The sequence below is a fragment of the Culex quinquefasciatus genome, chromosome 3 (assembly GCF_015732765.1).
Source record: "Culex quinquefasciatus strain JHB chromosome 3, VPISU_Cqui_1.0_pri_paternal, whole genome shotgun sequence".
NCBI classification, from domain to species: Eukaryota; Metazoa; Arthropoda; class Insecta; order Diptera; family Culicidae; genus Culex; species Culex quinquefasciatus.
Window position 1 is genome coordinate 47,346,211 of NC_051863.1, and position 14,359 is coordinate 47,360,569.

Consider the following 14,359-nt stretch of genomic DNA (forward strand, 5'->3'; position numbering starts at 1 on the left):
AGTGACGAAATAGAGGTTGTGGTTGGATTCTGTATAGTTTCAGGCTTGTAAATCCAACTTTTGCAAACATTTAAAGATTTATAATCTTGACTTTTGACACAAGTCAAGTATAAACCGAAATATCGTGTTTTCAGGCACCTCAATCAGCAAAACCCGAAATATCTCCGGTGATCAGCAACCATTTATCCAAAGCTGATCATATCCAATTTTTCGCAAAGATACAGCATTGAGAATTTCCGTGACGTAACAACGCAAGCAGAACTTCCTTTTTGTAAAAATCTGCGTTGTAACGTCACGAAATGTTCAGCGGCTTCAAAAAAAATCAAGCTAAAAACAATGATGGCATTCGAATCAGAAGTCAATTTTACGTTAAAAACTTGAAAAAGTCTAGTTTTTGTTGATTATCAGAGCAAAATTACAGCCTTTTCTAAAAAATATTGAAGAAGCAAAATTCTCAACCGTTGTAACGTCACGGTACATATTTGCTCGTAGAACTGCAACCGAAACGTTAAATCCTTAGCCCAATGTTGAGTCTTATTTTTTAATTTAAAACGTACTTTCAGAATATGTAAAAATATTGAGGTGTTTTCCGAGTTATAGCAAAAAAAAAATGAAAAAAGAAACGTCAAACCGTTGTAACGTCACGGCAGAATGTGTCTTATGTTTCACAAAATTCTGTTTAAATACACGCATACTCGAGTGTTCATAATTAGTGAAATATTGTCTTTCCTGACCTGAACAAAAGTTTCAACTATTAAGTTTTCTTTCCCAATAAATAAAGAAATTTCAAATTTTGCATGAATTTTTACTTTATTATAGTCTTATTTTTTAAATAAACTAATTTTCACAAAATAACCAAAAATGTTCGAATTTGAATAAAAAATACAGTATTTTTTTTAAATACTATATGGTATTTTGAGAATATTTGAGTGTTTTACAAAAAAAAACTTAGATGATAATCATTTATTATAATTTCGCTTCGTTCAAACCCTCATTGCAAATAATAAAAATTTGAGAAATTTCGAAAAAAAACTACGGTTTTTTTAATGAAAATTTGAGTATTTCCCAAAAAAAAAAATTAAATAAAACAGAAATGCATACAAAATTTCACTTATTACGAATCATGAAAATATTAGTGTTTTCGAAAAAATACGGTATTTTGTGAAAATTTCACTATTATACAGAAAAAAAAAACTCAAGTGAGTGAAAATGCATACAACATTTCGCTTCGTTTGATACCCATTTTGCTAATTATGAACATTTGAGTGTTCAGAAAAAATGCGGTATTTAGTTAGAGGCGAATGCACGTGGAGTGTAAAACCTCTATAATGAAACAACAACAACAACAACAAATGCGGTATTTAGAGAAAATTTCAGTATTTTGCAAAAAAAATAATATTAGTGGAAAAGTAAACAAAATTTCACTTTGCTTGATATCCATAATGCTGATTATGATAACTTGCGTGTTTTCAAAATATAAGGTATTTTGCGATGTTTTTTTGATTATTTCTACTTCAAAACTTATCATATTTAAAAATAATATGTATAAATATACTAGGGTGGGTACTGATTTTGAAAAGTTCTCAGATCAAGTTCTGGTGTGGTTCCCCTTGTAGGGCATACCCATAGGGACTCTCACGCCAAATTTCAGCTCATTTGGTTGAAAACTGGCTTGTCTCAAGCGGGTTCAAGTTTACATGGGATTTACTATGGGAAATTTTGAATTTTCGTTCATTCACTCCTACAGGCCTGGAAAAAAACACGTAGAAACTTCTAGGATGGCCAGAAATGAGCGGAATCGTGTGGAGAATAACTTTCCCTAAGAGACCAGGTCGATTCGTTCAACCCCCATCGAGCTCAACGGCAATACATCCGGGGTTTTCGGGACCGAGCCACGTAGCCTAGTGGTAACGCTTCCGCCTCGTAAGCGGTAGATCGGGGTTCAAATCCCGGCTCGGACCAACACCACTGGTGATCGTTTCCCTTCTGGATTCGATTGCTTAGTAAAGGGAAGGTAGTGTATCGTCACAAACTGGACCTTATCACGACACCTTAGGGAGGTGACATATGGAATGTTAACATTAACCTTAACATGTTAACATTAGTTGAGTGAAAAACTGCTACTGAATCCGCTTTGTAAATGCCGGCCCCGATACTCTTCACGGGTGTTCCCCTCAGGAACTGGGAAAGATTTACTTACTTTCGGAACCAACGGTTTTCACCAGAAAAGCATAAAATTTTCCTTAGCATGCTATGAATGCTTGATGAACACCGCGACGCTACATGTCAAACAGCTACCACGTGGACTGGCATCGCCTAGTCTATGTTATGTAAAAATGTCCGAGGAATCCGATAAAAATATTTCCAGACATAGGCTCTTTGGTCCAGACACCGTCAAAACGGCATTTTAAAGTTTCATACGCCCTTTTCATATGTTAGGCTAGATTTTTAAAGCTTCTTACTATTTTGCTTTTAAAGGCCAACTTATCACCTTTCATTTGCGTATAAGACAATTAAAATCGGTTAAAATAGCGAGGAGTTATGATTTTTCGAAAAAAGTGGTTTTTGCGTAAATCGACGAAAATGGCAATTTTTCAGACCACACTAACACGGCGTAGGTCACCCTAATGGCTTAACCAAAAAATACGGTTCTAATTATTTCGACAAATTTTTAGCCCGATCCGAGCACTTTTGTTTTTTTCGTGGGGAATTGCTGTATATATTTATCGAAAGCATTTTTTGTCAAATACACGCGATTTCTTTTCAAATAATGCTTTTTCAAAATCTTTTCAATGCATTGCAATAAGTTATGCCAATAACATTAACATTTCCATACTCCTAAAACATTAAATTCGATGTTGTTGCTCCCAATAATACCGCTACTTCAATCGATTCGTATAAATTTCCTCCTCATCTCTTTTTGAAGTGTTATCCAATTGCTTGGATCAAAGCCGGTAGCAGCACCGTTTTCCCTTTTCAAAGAGATCTGCTCTGATCTTTGCCGAAGTGATTCATCAGCAAGTAGCTCCATAAAACTCAAAGTGTCGATTAAAATTCGCCTCACTATCGGTCGGTGTGATTTACATTACAATCTGCACACGGGGTTCGCTTCGCTCGCAATACTTCATTACGATGAAGGTGGTGCGACGAGAAGGTGGTGCAAAACAATACAAACTCGATTAAAAAGCTGTCAGCTCTTCTTTGTTTCCAGTGAGTAGTCATCTAGATCGGCGGCGACGACGTCGTCCTGCGAAACTATTCTGCGATGATTATCGAGATCCACGATGGCATTTATCCTTCCAACCTAGAGGGAAAAAAAGTTCTTCGACGTCGCGGCATCCGACCGTCGATTGTATGAACAACTTTCAAAGTTTCACATTCCAGTTGACTGAGCTTGCCACTTCCGTTGGTGGCGCGCTTGTTCTCTGTCTTCGCTGAAGCTGAGTATATAGCAATCCCAACCGAGTCTACACGGTCACTGAAAATAACTGATTTTTGTTGTGAAATTTTCCCCAAATTGTTTTATTTATAAATTAATAAAAAAAAATAAGATTAAACATCTCAAAACCCTCTCAAGTACACTGCAAAATCAGAATCGAATTCAGAGCCTGCAGATTCTGGTTCGCTAATTAAATCACGATGGATTTCATTCCGAGTATTTTACGAACCTGAACGCAGAAGTGATTTCAGGAAAAAATGGCCTCTTCCAATCCACTTCACTGGAATCAATTAGGTGTAGAATAAATTATGAGTGTATCTACTTCCCGTCTGTTCATCGATCCGGCAATGGATACTTACTCGGGGGGCCGCCTGACGATGGCGTGAACGGCCACCATCTCGCGGGCGGATCCTTTTCCACGGGATGAACTTGATTCGGCTATAGCTTCCGGTTGCGCTCGAGGGCATCATCAAGCGACGCCAACGCTGAATGCCAACAGCGAGCGGGATGGCTCTCGATTGGTGGCTGGGTTTGAATAGGAAATTTATCACCCATGAAGCGTGAAAGGAAAGATTTTTGTTCGCGACAAAAAAAGTGAGCAATGATGCAAGATTTACTTTGTATTCTTCTTGTGAGAACTTGGAAGTATCTTAAATGCAGTTTCTCCTACAATTCATGTTAGGCTTCATCCATAAAGTACGTTACGCTAAAATCAGCCAAAATCCCCCCCCCCTCCCTTTTTGTCACGCTTTTCCTATACTTTTAACATACAATGTCACGCTTGCTTATTTTGGGGGCTAATCATAAGAATTTTTTGAAAAACATCGCAATCCTCGACAAATAAATAAATAAAAATCGGATTTGATACAATGCACTGTTTTCAGGTTAAAAGTAGTTATAGGTAAACATTTTTGATTAATTTCGTTTTTTTGTGCTTCTTAAAAATACTTCTTGAAAAATTGCTTCTAAATTTTCCTACAATTTTTCTTTGGACCTTTGAAAATCGGGCTACCCATTAGTTTCTGAGAAACAGCCTCACAAAGCCTGTGAATCAATGAAAATGAAGTTTTGTAAGTGCCACCAAATTATCCTATAATTTTCAAATAACGATATCGCGGAAACTATTGGTCCGATTGTTAAAAAAGGAAATTTTGCTAATGAAAACTTTTCAAAATATTCTGATCTCTTCAATAAAAATATTTCAAAAAATATAATTTGGTCAGAACTATTAAATTAGGAAAATTATCTGTTTGTAAACCTTTTGAAACAAAATAACAAAATGATCTACGGGCTTGCTGCAAAAAATGTTATAAAATGTGACATTTTCTTCAGCAAATCCACTGTTGCAGATTTTGAAATATTTTTTACCTTTGGGTGTTTGAATAATGATTTTTGGAAACTATTGAAAGTTTCCCCAAAAAATATTGAGAAATTATGTTTGGTTTTTTTGATAATTTTGATAAAAAGGTGCAGGTGGTTATGTTCTACATGACCAATATGACAAAGAACTTTGTACAAAACTCTAAAAATCATGCTATTTTTATTTTTTCTTATTTTTTTTAATTCTTTGCCTATTTATTTAATCCTGAATAATTAATTCTAATTAAATTTATTCAATCAATGGCACCGGTAGAACATTCCCTCAGGGCCATGGCCACTCCGGGTGTGGCCAATCCTGTCAAAATGGCAATTTTAATCACCAGTATCAAAAACCATGAATTTTGATACCCATATTGCCCCAAGTCGTATGGTTCGATAAATGTCCCCCGGTAAAACCTTCCCTCAGGGCAATGGCCACTCCGGGTGTGGCCAATCCTGTCAAAATGGCCATTTTCATCACCAGTATCAATAACCATGAATTTTGATACCCATATTGCCCCAAGTCGTATGGTTCGATAAATGTCCTCCCGGTAGAACATTCCCTCAGGGCCATGGCCACTCCGGGTGTGGCCAATCCTGTCAAAATGGCAATTTTAATCACCAGTATCAAAAACCATGAATTTTGATACCCATATTGCCCCAAGTCGTATGGTTCGATAAATGTCCCCCGGTAAAACCTTCCCTCAGGGCCATGGCCACTCCGGGTGTGGCAAATCCTGTCAAAATGGCCATTTTCATCACCAGTATCAAAAACCATGAATTTTGATACCCATATTGCCCCAAGTCGTATGGTTCGATAAATGTCCTCCCGGTAGAACCTTCCCTCAGGGCCATGGCCACTCCGGGTGTGGCAAATCCTGTCAAAATGGCCATTTTCATCACCAGTATCAAAAACCATGAATTTTGATACCCATATTGCCCCAAGTCGTATGGTTCGATAAATGTCCTACCGGTAGAACCTTCCCTCAGGGCCATGGCCACTCCGGGTGTGGCAAATCCTGTCAAAATGGCCATTTTCATCACCAGTATCAAAAACCATGAATTTTGATACCCATATTGCCCCAAGTCGTATGGTTCGATAAATGTCCCCCGGTAGAACCTTCCCTCAGGGCCATGGCCACTCCGGGTGTGGCAAATCCTGTCAAAATGGCCATTTTCATCACCAGTATCAAAAACCATGAATTTTGATACCCATATTGCCCCAAGTCGTATGGTTCGATAAATGTCCCCCGGTAAAACCTTCCCTCAGGGCAATGGCCACTCCGGGTGTGGCCAATCCTGTCAAAATGGCCATTTTCATCACCAGTATCAATAACCATGAATTTTGATACCCATATTGCCCCAAGTCGTATGGTTCGATAAATGTCCTCCCGGTAGAACATTCCCTCAGGGCCATGGCCACTCCGGGTGTGGCCAATCCTGTCAAAATGGCAATTTTAATCACCAGTATCAAAAACCATGAATTTTGATACCCATATTGCCCCAAGTCGTATGGTTCGATAAATGTCCCCCGGTAAAACCTTCCCTCAGGGCCATGGCCACTCCGGGTGTGGCAAATCCTGTCAAAATGGCCATTTTCATCACCAGTATCAAAAACCATGAATTTTGATACCCATATTGCCCCAAGTCGTATGGTTCGATAAATGTCCTCCCGGTAGAACCTTCCCTCAGGGCCATGGCCACTCCGGGTGTGGCAAATCCTGTCAAAATGGCCATTTTCATCACCAGTATCAAAAACCATGAATTTTGATACCCATATTGCCCCAAGTCGTATGGTTCGATAAATGTCCTACCGGTAGAACCTTCCCTCAGGGCCATGGCCACTCCGGGTGTGGCAAATCCTGTCAAAATGGCCATTTTCATCACCAGTATCAAAAACCATGAATTTTGATACCCATATTGCCCCAAGTCGTATGGTTCGATAAATGTCCCCCCGGTAGAACCTTCCCTCAGGGCCATGGCCACTCCGGGTGTGGCCAATCCTGTCAAAATGCCATTTTCATCACCAGTATCAAAAACCATGAATTTTGATACCCATATTGCCCCAAGTCGAATGGTTCGATAAATGTCCCCCCGGTAGAACCTTCCCTCAGGGCCATGGCCACTCCGGGTGTGGCAAATCCTGTCAAAATGGCCATTTTCATCACCAGTATCAAAAACCATGAATTTTGATACCCATATTGCCCCAAGTCGTATGGTTCGATAAATGTCCCCCCGGTAGAACCTTCCCTCAGGGCCATGGCCACTCCGGGTGTGGCCAATCCTGTCAAAATGCCATTTTCATCACCAGTATCAAAAACCATGAATTTTGATACCCATATTGCCCCAAGTCGAATGGTTCGATAAATGTCCCCCCGGTAGAACCTTCCCTCAGGGCCATGGCCACTCCGGGTGTGGCCAATATCCTACCAGTTTGGTCCCAACCCCATTGCCTTGAATCATTCTGGTTTCCGAGTGACCGTTCTAAAAATGTTCTTTAGAACAGAATTCCTCCCAAGTTGGTGCACAACCTGTGTCTTTCAATGTGTGTATGTGTGTGTGAGCAATAAAATTACCACCGTCGATCCGTCTCTGACGGATTTTCGGTCAAAACTATCTGTTCAGAGGCTATCTGTTAGCTTATATAGTCCGCATGAAATGTGGCAACATTGTGCAAATTTTGCCTCGGCTCCTGCTTTCTTGGAACTGTCACGCGAGAATGTTGCACCATTGTTGCCACATTTCATGCGAACTATATAAGCTAACAGATAGCCTCTGAACAGTTAGTTTTGACCGAAAATCCGTCAGAGACGGATCGACGGTGGTAATTTTATTGCTCACACACACGTACACACATTGAAAGATATAGGTTGTGCACCAACTTGGGAGGAATTCTGTTCTAATGAACATTTTTAGAACGGTCACTCGGAAACCAGAATGATTCAAGGCAATGGGGTTGGGACCAGACTGGTAGGATATTGGCCTCACCCTTGGGGCAATATGGGTATCAAAATTCATGGTTTTTGATACTGGTAATGAAAATGGCCATTTTGATAGGATTGGCCACACCCGGAGTGGCCATTGCACAGTGTTCGGAATGGCAAAATTAAGTGGAATAAATTGATAACTATTTTATTTGACGTCCTAGCCAAATGGTGTCTTCGGAAGAGTTGTTGTACTTGATAAGGGCTATCTTTTGAAGTTATTGACATACAGGGTGACGACCTTCCAGGGTGTCAACCATAATTAACTTTGTTGGATGACGTTGTAGGGCTTTGGTGTCTTGGGCAAAGTTGTAGAGGAGAAAAATTCATGAAGGTTGGTCGAAGGCGCCAAATTTGGAGCTCTTAATCTACTCGAGATATACGCCAGTTTTGCAAAAATGGTCCAAAAAGCACTTTTTTGTGATAACTTAAAATGTTAGCGTTTTAGCGGCCTACTATGTTCTGAAGAGTTGTTTATGACATAAAATTATACATCTTTGCCGAAAAGAGCAAAATGTTTTGAGCCTTTATTGAGGAGTTATAACCATTTTTAAGAGATTTTGAGCATATTTTCAAGTTGCAATGTTTTAAAATGGTTCATTTTGGCGCAAAACCGAACAATGCACCTGAAAGTACACACTTTCAACTACATTTCCTGAAAATATCTCCGTGTATATATTTTTAGATATCTCAATTTGAATTTGCCGATTTTTAATCAATTTATTTATAAATGTTATTAGAAATCATAATGAATACATGGTGAAAATCGGTAAATTGAAGGGTAAATTGATCGATTTTTATGGAAATTACATTGTCCATGAAAAAAAAAATACGGACCGAGCCAAGTAGCCCAGTGGTAACGCTTCCGCCTCGTAAGCGGTAGATCGGGGTTCAAATCCCGGCTCGGACCAACACAACTGGTGATCTTTTCCCTTCTGGAATCGATTGCTTAGTAAAGGGAAGGTAGTGTATCGTCACAAACTGGACCTTATCACGACACCTTAGGAAGACAACCTATGGAATGTTAACATTAACCTTAACATGTTAACATTAAGTTGAATAATAAACTGTCACTGAATCCGCTTTGTAAATGCCGGCCCCGATACTCTTCACGGGTGTTCCCCTCAGAAACAGGGAAAGAAAAAAAATGAAAAAATACGACAACCTTTCCAGAGTGACCACATATAAAAAGAAAAAACTTAATTTTAAATACGAACAATTATTTAAAATTTTCACTTACATTATTTTTGGGAAAAACATGTATTTATTCATAATTTTAAAATGTGTATCATAATTTTAAGCATGAACAATGTTTTATTGCGGGCGTCAATAATTAGAGTTCACGTGCGGTGATACGACCGCAAGATAATGGTCGCATGACAGCCGCAAGACAACCGCAGAACAAATTTTTGGCTGTTGTCAAAGGTTGCCTGGAGTTTTGAGCTGACTTTTTGGAAAATATTGAAAACAAACCAAGTTTACAGCCAAATCAACCATAATTTCAGTTCAACTTGCTGATTTTTACACTGCGGTAATAAGGCGGCAATAGTCTCCTATCACTCACAGCGAAGGAAAAACGTGATTTTATCTCGCAATAAGCAATATTAAAATCGATCAATTTACCCTTTCAATTTACCGATTATTACCACGTTTCAATAAGATTCCGCTTAAAAATTATAAATAAATTGATCAAATACCGTCAAATTCAAATTGAGATATAGTGGACTCTCTCATTGTCGATATTGAAGGGACCGTCGAGAGCAGGAGTTATGAAATTGTAGAACAAAAAATCAAAGCAATCTATTTGAAGGGACTGAAAAATTTATTGACAGCTGGAGTAATTCTGATATCGAGAAGATCGACAACGAGAGAGTCCACTGTATCTCTAAATCGACACCGATAGACACGGAGATATTTTCAGAAAATGTAGTTGAAAGTGTGTACTTTCATGTGCATTGTTCGGTTTTGCGCCAAAATTCGCCATTTCGAAAACATTGCAACTTAAAAATATGCTCAAAATCACTTAAAAATGGTTATAACTCCTCAATAAAGGCTCACAACATTTTGCTGTCTTGGGCAAAGATGTGTAATTTTATGTCATAAACAACTCTTCAGAACATAGTAGGCCGCTAAAATGCTAACATTTCAAGTTATCACAAAAAGTGCTTTTTTTACCATTTTTGCAAAAATGACGTAGTAGATTAAGAGCTACAAATTTGGCGCCTTTGACAAACTTTCATGAAATTTTCTCCTCTACAACTTTGCGCAATACACCAAAGCCCTACAACGTCATCCAACAGAGTTAGTTTTTGGTTGACATCCTGGAAGGTCGTCACCCTGTATGTCAATAACTTCAAAAGATAGCCCTTATCAAGTACAACAACTCTTCCGAAGACACCATTTGGCTAGGAGGTCAAATAAAGGAGTAATCAATTTATTCAAATGCCCTGAGGGAAGGTTTTATCGGGGGGATATTTATCGAACCATATAAATTGGGGCAATATGGGTATCAAAATTCAAAGTTTTTGATACTGGTAATGAAAATGGACATTTTGGCAGGATTGGCCTCAACCGAAGTGGCCATGGCCCTGGGGAAGGTTCTACCGGGGACATTTATCGAACCATACGACTTGGGACGGTACCAAAAACCATGAATTTTGATACCCATATTGCCCCAAGTCGTATGGTACGACAAATAACCCCCCGGTAGAACCTTCCCTCAGGGCTATGGCCACTCCGGGTGTGGCCAACCCTGTCAAAATAACCATTTTCATTACCAGTATCAAAAACCATAAATTTTGATACCCATATTGCCCCAAGTCGTATGGTTCGATAAATGTCCCCCCGGTAGAACCTTCCCTCAGGGCCATGTCAGGGCCTGTCAAAATGGCCATTTTCATTACCAGTATCAAAAACCATGAATTTTGATACCCATATTGCCCCAAGTCGTATGGTTCGACAAATCTCCCCCCGGTAGAACCTTCCCTCAGGGCCATATCAAAATGGCCATTTTCATCACCAGTATCAAAAACCATGAGTTTTGACACCCATATTGCCCCAAGTCGTATGGTTCGATAAATGTCCCCCGGTAGAACCTTCCCTCAAGGCCATGGCCACTCCGGGTGTGGCCAATCCTGTCAAAATGGCCATTTTCATTACCAGTATCAAAAACCATGAATTTTGATACCCATATTGCCCCAAGTCGTATGATTCGACAAATGTCCCCCCGGTAGAACCTTCCCTCAGGGCCATGGCCACTCCGGGTGTGGCCTATCCTGTCAAAATGGCCATTTTCATCACCAGTATCAAAAACCATGAATTTTGATACCCATATTGCCCCAAGTCGTATGGTCCGATAAATGTCCCCCCGGTAGAACCTTCCCTCAGGGCCATGGCCACTCCGGGTGTGGCCAATCCTGTCAAAATGGCAATTTTAATCACCAGTATCAATAACCATGAATTTTGATACCCATATTGCCCCAAGTCGTATGGTTCGATAAATGTCCCCCCGGTAAAACCTTCCCTCAGGGCCATGGCCACTCCGGGTGTGGCCAATCCTGTCAAAATGGCAATTTTCATCACCAGTATCAAAAACCATGAGTTTTGACACCCATATTGCCCCAAGTCGTATGGTTCGATAAATGTCCCCCCGGTAGAACCTTTCCTCAGGGCCATGGCCACTCCGGGTGTGGCCAATCCTGTCAAAATAACCATTTTCATTACCAGTATCAAAAATCATGAATTTTGATACCCATATTGTCCCAAGTCGTATGGTTCGATAAATGTCCCCCCGGTAGAACCTTCCCTCAGGGTCATGGCCACTCCGGGTGTGGCCAATCCTGTCTAAATAACCATTTTCATTACCAGTATCAAAAACCATGAATTTTGATACCCATATTGCCCCAAGTCGTATGGTCCGATAAATGTCCCCCCGGTAGAACCTTCCCTCAGGGCCATGGCCTGTCTGGGTGTGGCCAATCCTGTCAAAATGGCAATTTTAATCACCAGTATCAAAAACCATGAATTTTGATACCCATATTGCCCCAAGTCGTATGGTCCGATAAATGTCCCCCCGGTAGAACCTTCCCTCAGGGCCATGGCCACTCCGGGTGTGACCAATCCTGTCAAAATGGCCATTTTCATCACCAGTATCAAAAACCATGAATTTTGATACCCATATTGCCCCAAGTCGTATGGTTCAATAAATGTCCCCCGGTAGGACCTTCCTCAGGGCCATGGCCACTCCGGGTGTGGCCAATCCTGTCAAAATGGCCATTTTCATCACCAGTATCAAAACCATGAATTTTGATACCCATATTGCCCCAAGTCGTATGGTTCGATAAATGTCCCCCGGTAGAACCTTCCTCAGGGCCATGGCCACTCCGGGTGTGGCCAATCCTGTCAAAATGCCATTTTCATCACCAGTATCAAAACCATGAATTTTGATACCCATATTGCCCCAAGTCGAATGGTTCGATAAATGTCCCCCGGTAGAACCTTCCTCAGGGCCATGGCCACTCCGGGTGTGGCCAATATCCTACCAGTTTGGTCCCAACCCCATTGCCTTGAATCATTCTGGTTTCCGAGTGACCGTTCTAAAAATGTTCTTTAGAACAGAATTCCTCCCAAGTTGGTGCACAACCTGTGTCTTTCAATGTGTGTATGTGTGTGTGAGCAATAAAATTACCACCGTCGATCCGTCTCTGACGGATTTTCGGTCAAAACTATCTGTTCAGAGGCTATCTGTTAGCTTATATAGTCCGCATGAAATGTGGCAACATGGTGCAAATTTTGCCTGCTTTCTTGGAACTGTCACGCGAGAATGTTGCACCATTGTTGCCACACTTCATTCGTTGCTGACCCCTTCCGCAGTACCAAGCATGCAACATTTTCGTAACGCGCGACATTTTTCGTTTTTCTGGATTGACACCTCACCAGAATAGAGCCCTTAGAACAAAGTTCTTTGTCAAAATTGCTCCGTTTTCGAGTTAAAGCCATATATTGTTTGAAATTTTCAGAAAAGGGTACGTTTATCTCTGAATTCTTTCTTGGACGCCTTTGGAGCGGCCGTGGCTGACTGGTTACGGTGTTCGCTTTGTAAGCGAATGGTTCTGGGTTCGATTCCCATCTGCTCCCAACTAGAAAGTTAAGAACACATAAAATTTGAAATGATGAATATGAACGAAAAATCAAAGTCGCTCGAGGCGGGGTTCGATCCTCCGTCCTTTGGATTGGTAAACAAAATTGCTAACCACTAGGCCATGACGACTTGGTGAGCGTAGACTGGAATTAGGAATACTGTTACAGAGAGCGAGTTGTGGCGCTATAACCTCGGCAAATAGTGTCCAGGGCATTCGTGGAAATACAAGTCCCATCCCAGAGGGTCCCGGAGTACCAAACCTTCTTAGCATGGTGCTCCCAACGAATACAACCAAATCTCGGAGCGTATGGAGGAGTGTCCCCACGCTTCTTCCTTCCTTGTCGATTCAGAATTGTGTTGTTGTTCGAACACTCAGTGCTCAAACTCAACCCAATTACGAGTCATCTCTGCGATACGGCTTTACGCAGTAGGCCTGGCCGCTTTAACGCTTGTGATGTTTCAATGCATTCTAATGCAATGGCGCACTACAAATGTTAATAACCCAAGTAACAATTTAAGTTTTTTTACTTTCTTAAAGATAGATTCAAGTTATCTTAGCCAAAAATTATCATAAAGCCAAACTATCTCCAGAACAACAATAAATCAGCGTTAAACCTGAGTTAAGAGCAAAGTGGACTATTTTAGGAGGTTATCGAGAGCGTTTATGCGGAGTAATTAAAAACTAAACAACTTTGACGTTGATTCTCACAATACTCTGCAAATGCTCTTTATTGCTATTCTAAAACTTATTCTAAAGCTTCGAAAATTTATAACATCATAGAAGAGATCTTCAGGACTGTAATAAAGTAAACTTAAACTTATTTGCTCTCGTTGATGATAAAAAAGATTTGTCGAAGAAAAACCAGTTCTGAATTTTATTTCGTGAAATCAATTTAATCTTTTCGAAATTAATTCACAAATGGCCGATGAACATAAGCTTACACCGATAATTATATTATATTAACCAAATAAATATAACTGTGACTTTACGCAGCCATTTTTATCGTAAAATTCTTGCCATAAAAATTTCACTGATCAATTTTCTTAGATGCCTCGAAAAAATATGCATCGAAGGTATGAATCTTTCAAAATTACTATGATTTGTAATTTTTAATGGAACAATTATTTCTACATCAGCAGAAAAATCAACATGGCTTCCGTTTTTTGCCGTTATTTTTTCATGTTAATATGGCTGATCTCATCAAATCTATTCTCTCTTACTCAAAGCAGTTATTAGAGCTATGTTTCTTGAGAAGCTCTTGTTCAAGATTAAGTAAGAACATATAGACTGCAGTAAGCTTTAATGCGGTTTTATCGCAGAGTAAAACGCGTAGTAATGCGACCGTAGCGCATGCACATATTTGTTTGCAGGAGGTAGATCCGAAAAAGATTTGGAAATGCTTTTTTGTCGTTGGATTAAAACAATGGTGTTAATTA

The 14,359-nt window shown here is 40.0% G+C and overlaps 1 protein-coding gene across 2 annotated transcripts in view; it reads left to right on the top strand.

The window, feature by feature from the left end:
• LOC6054245 overlaps nucleotides 1-14,359 on the top strand; it is a 264,320-nt gene that overhangs the window by 235,496 nt on the left and 14,465 nt on the right. The gene's annotated exons all lie outside the window — the stretch shown is intronic.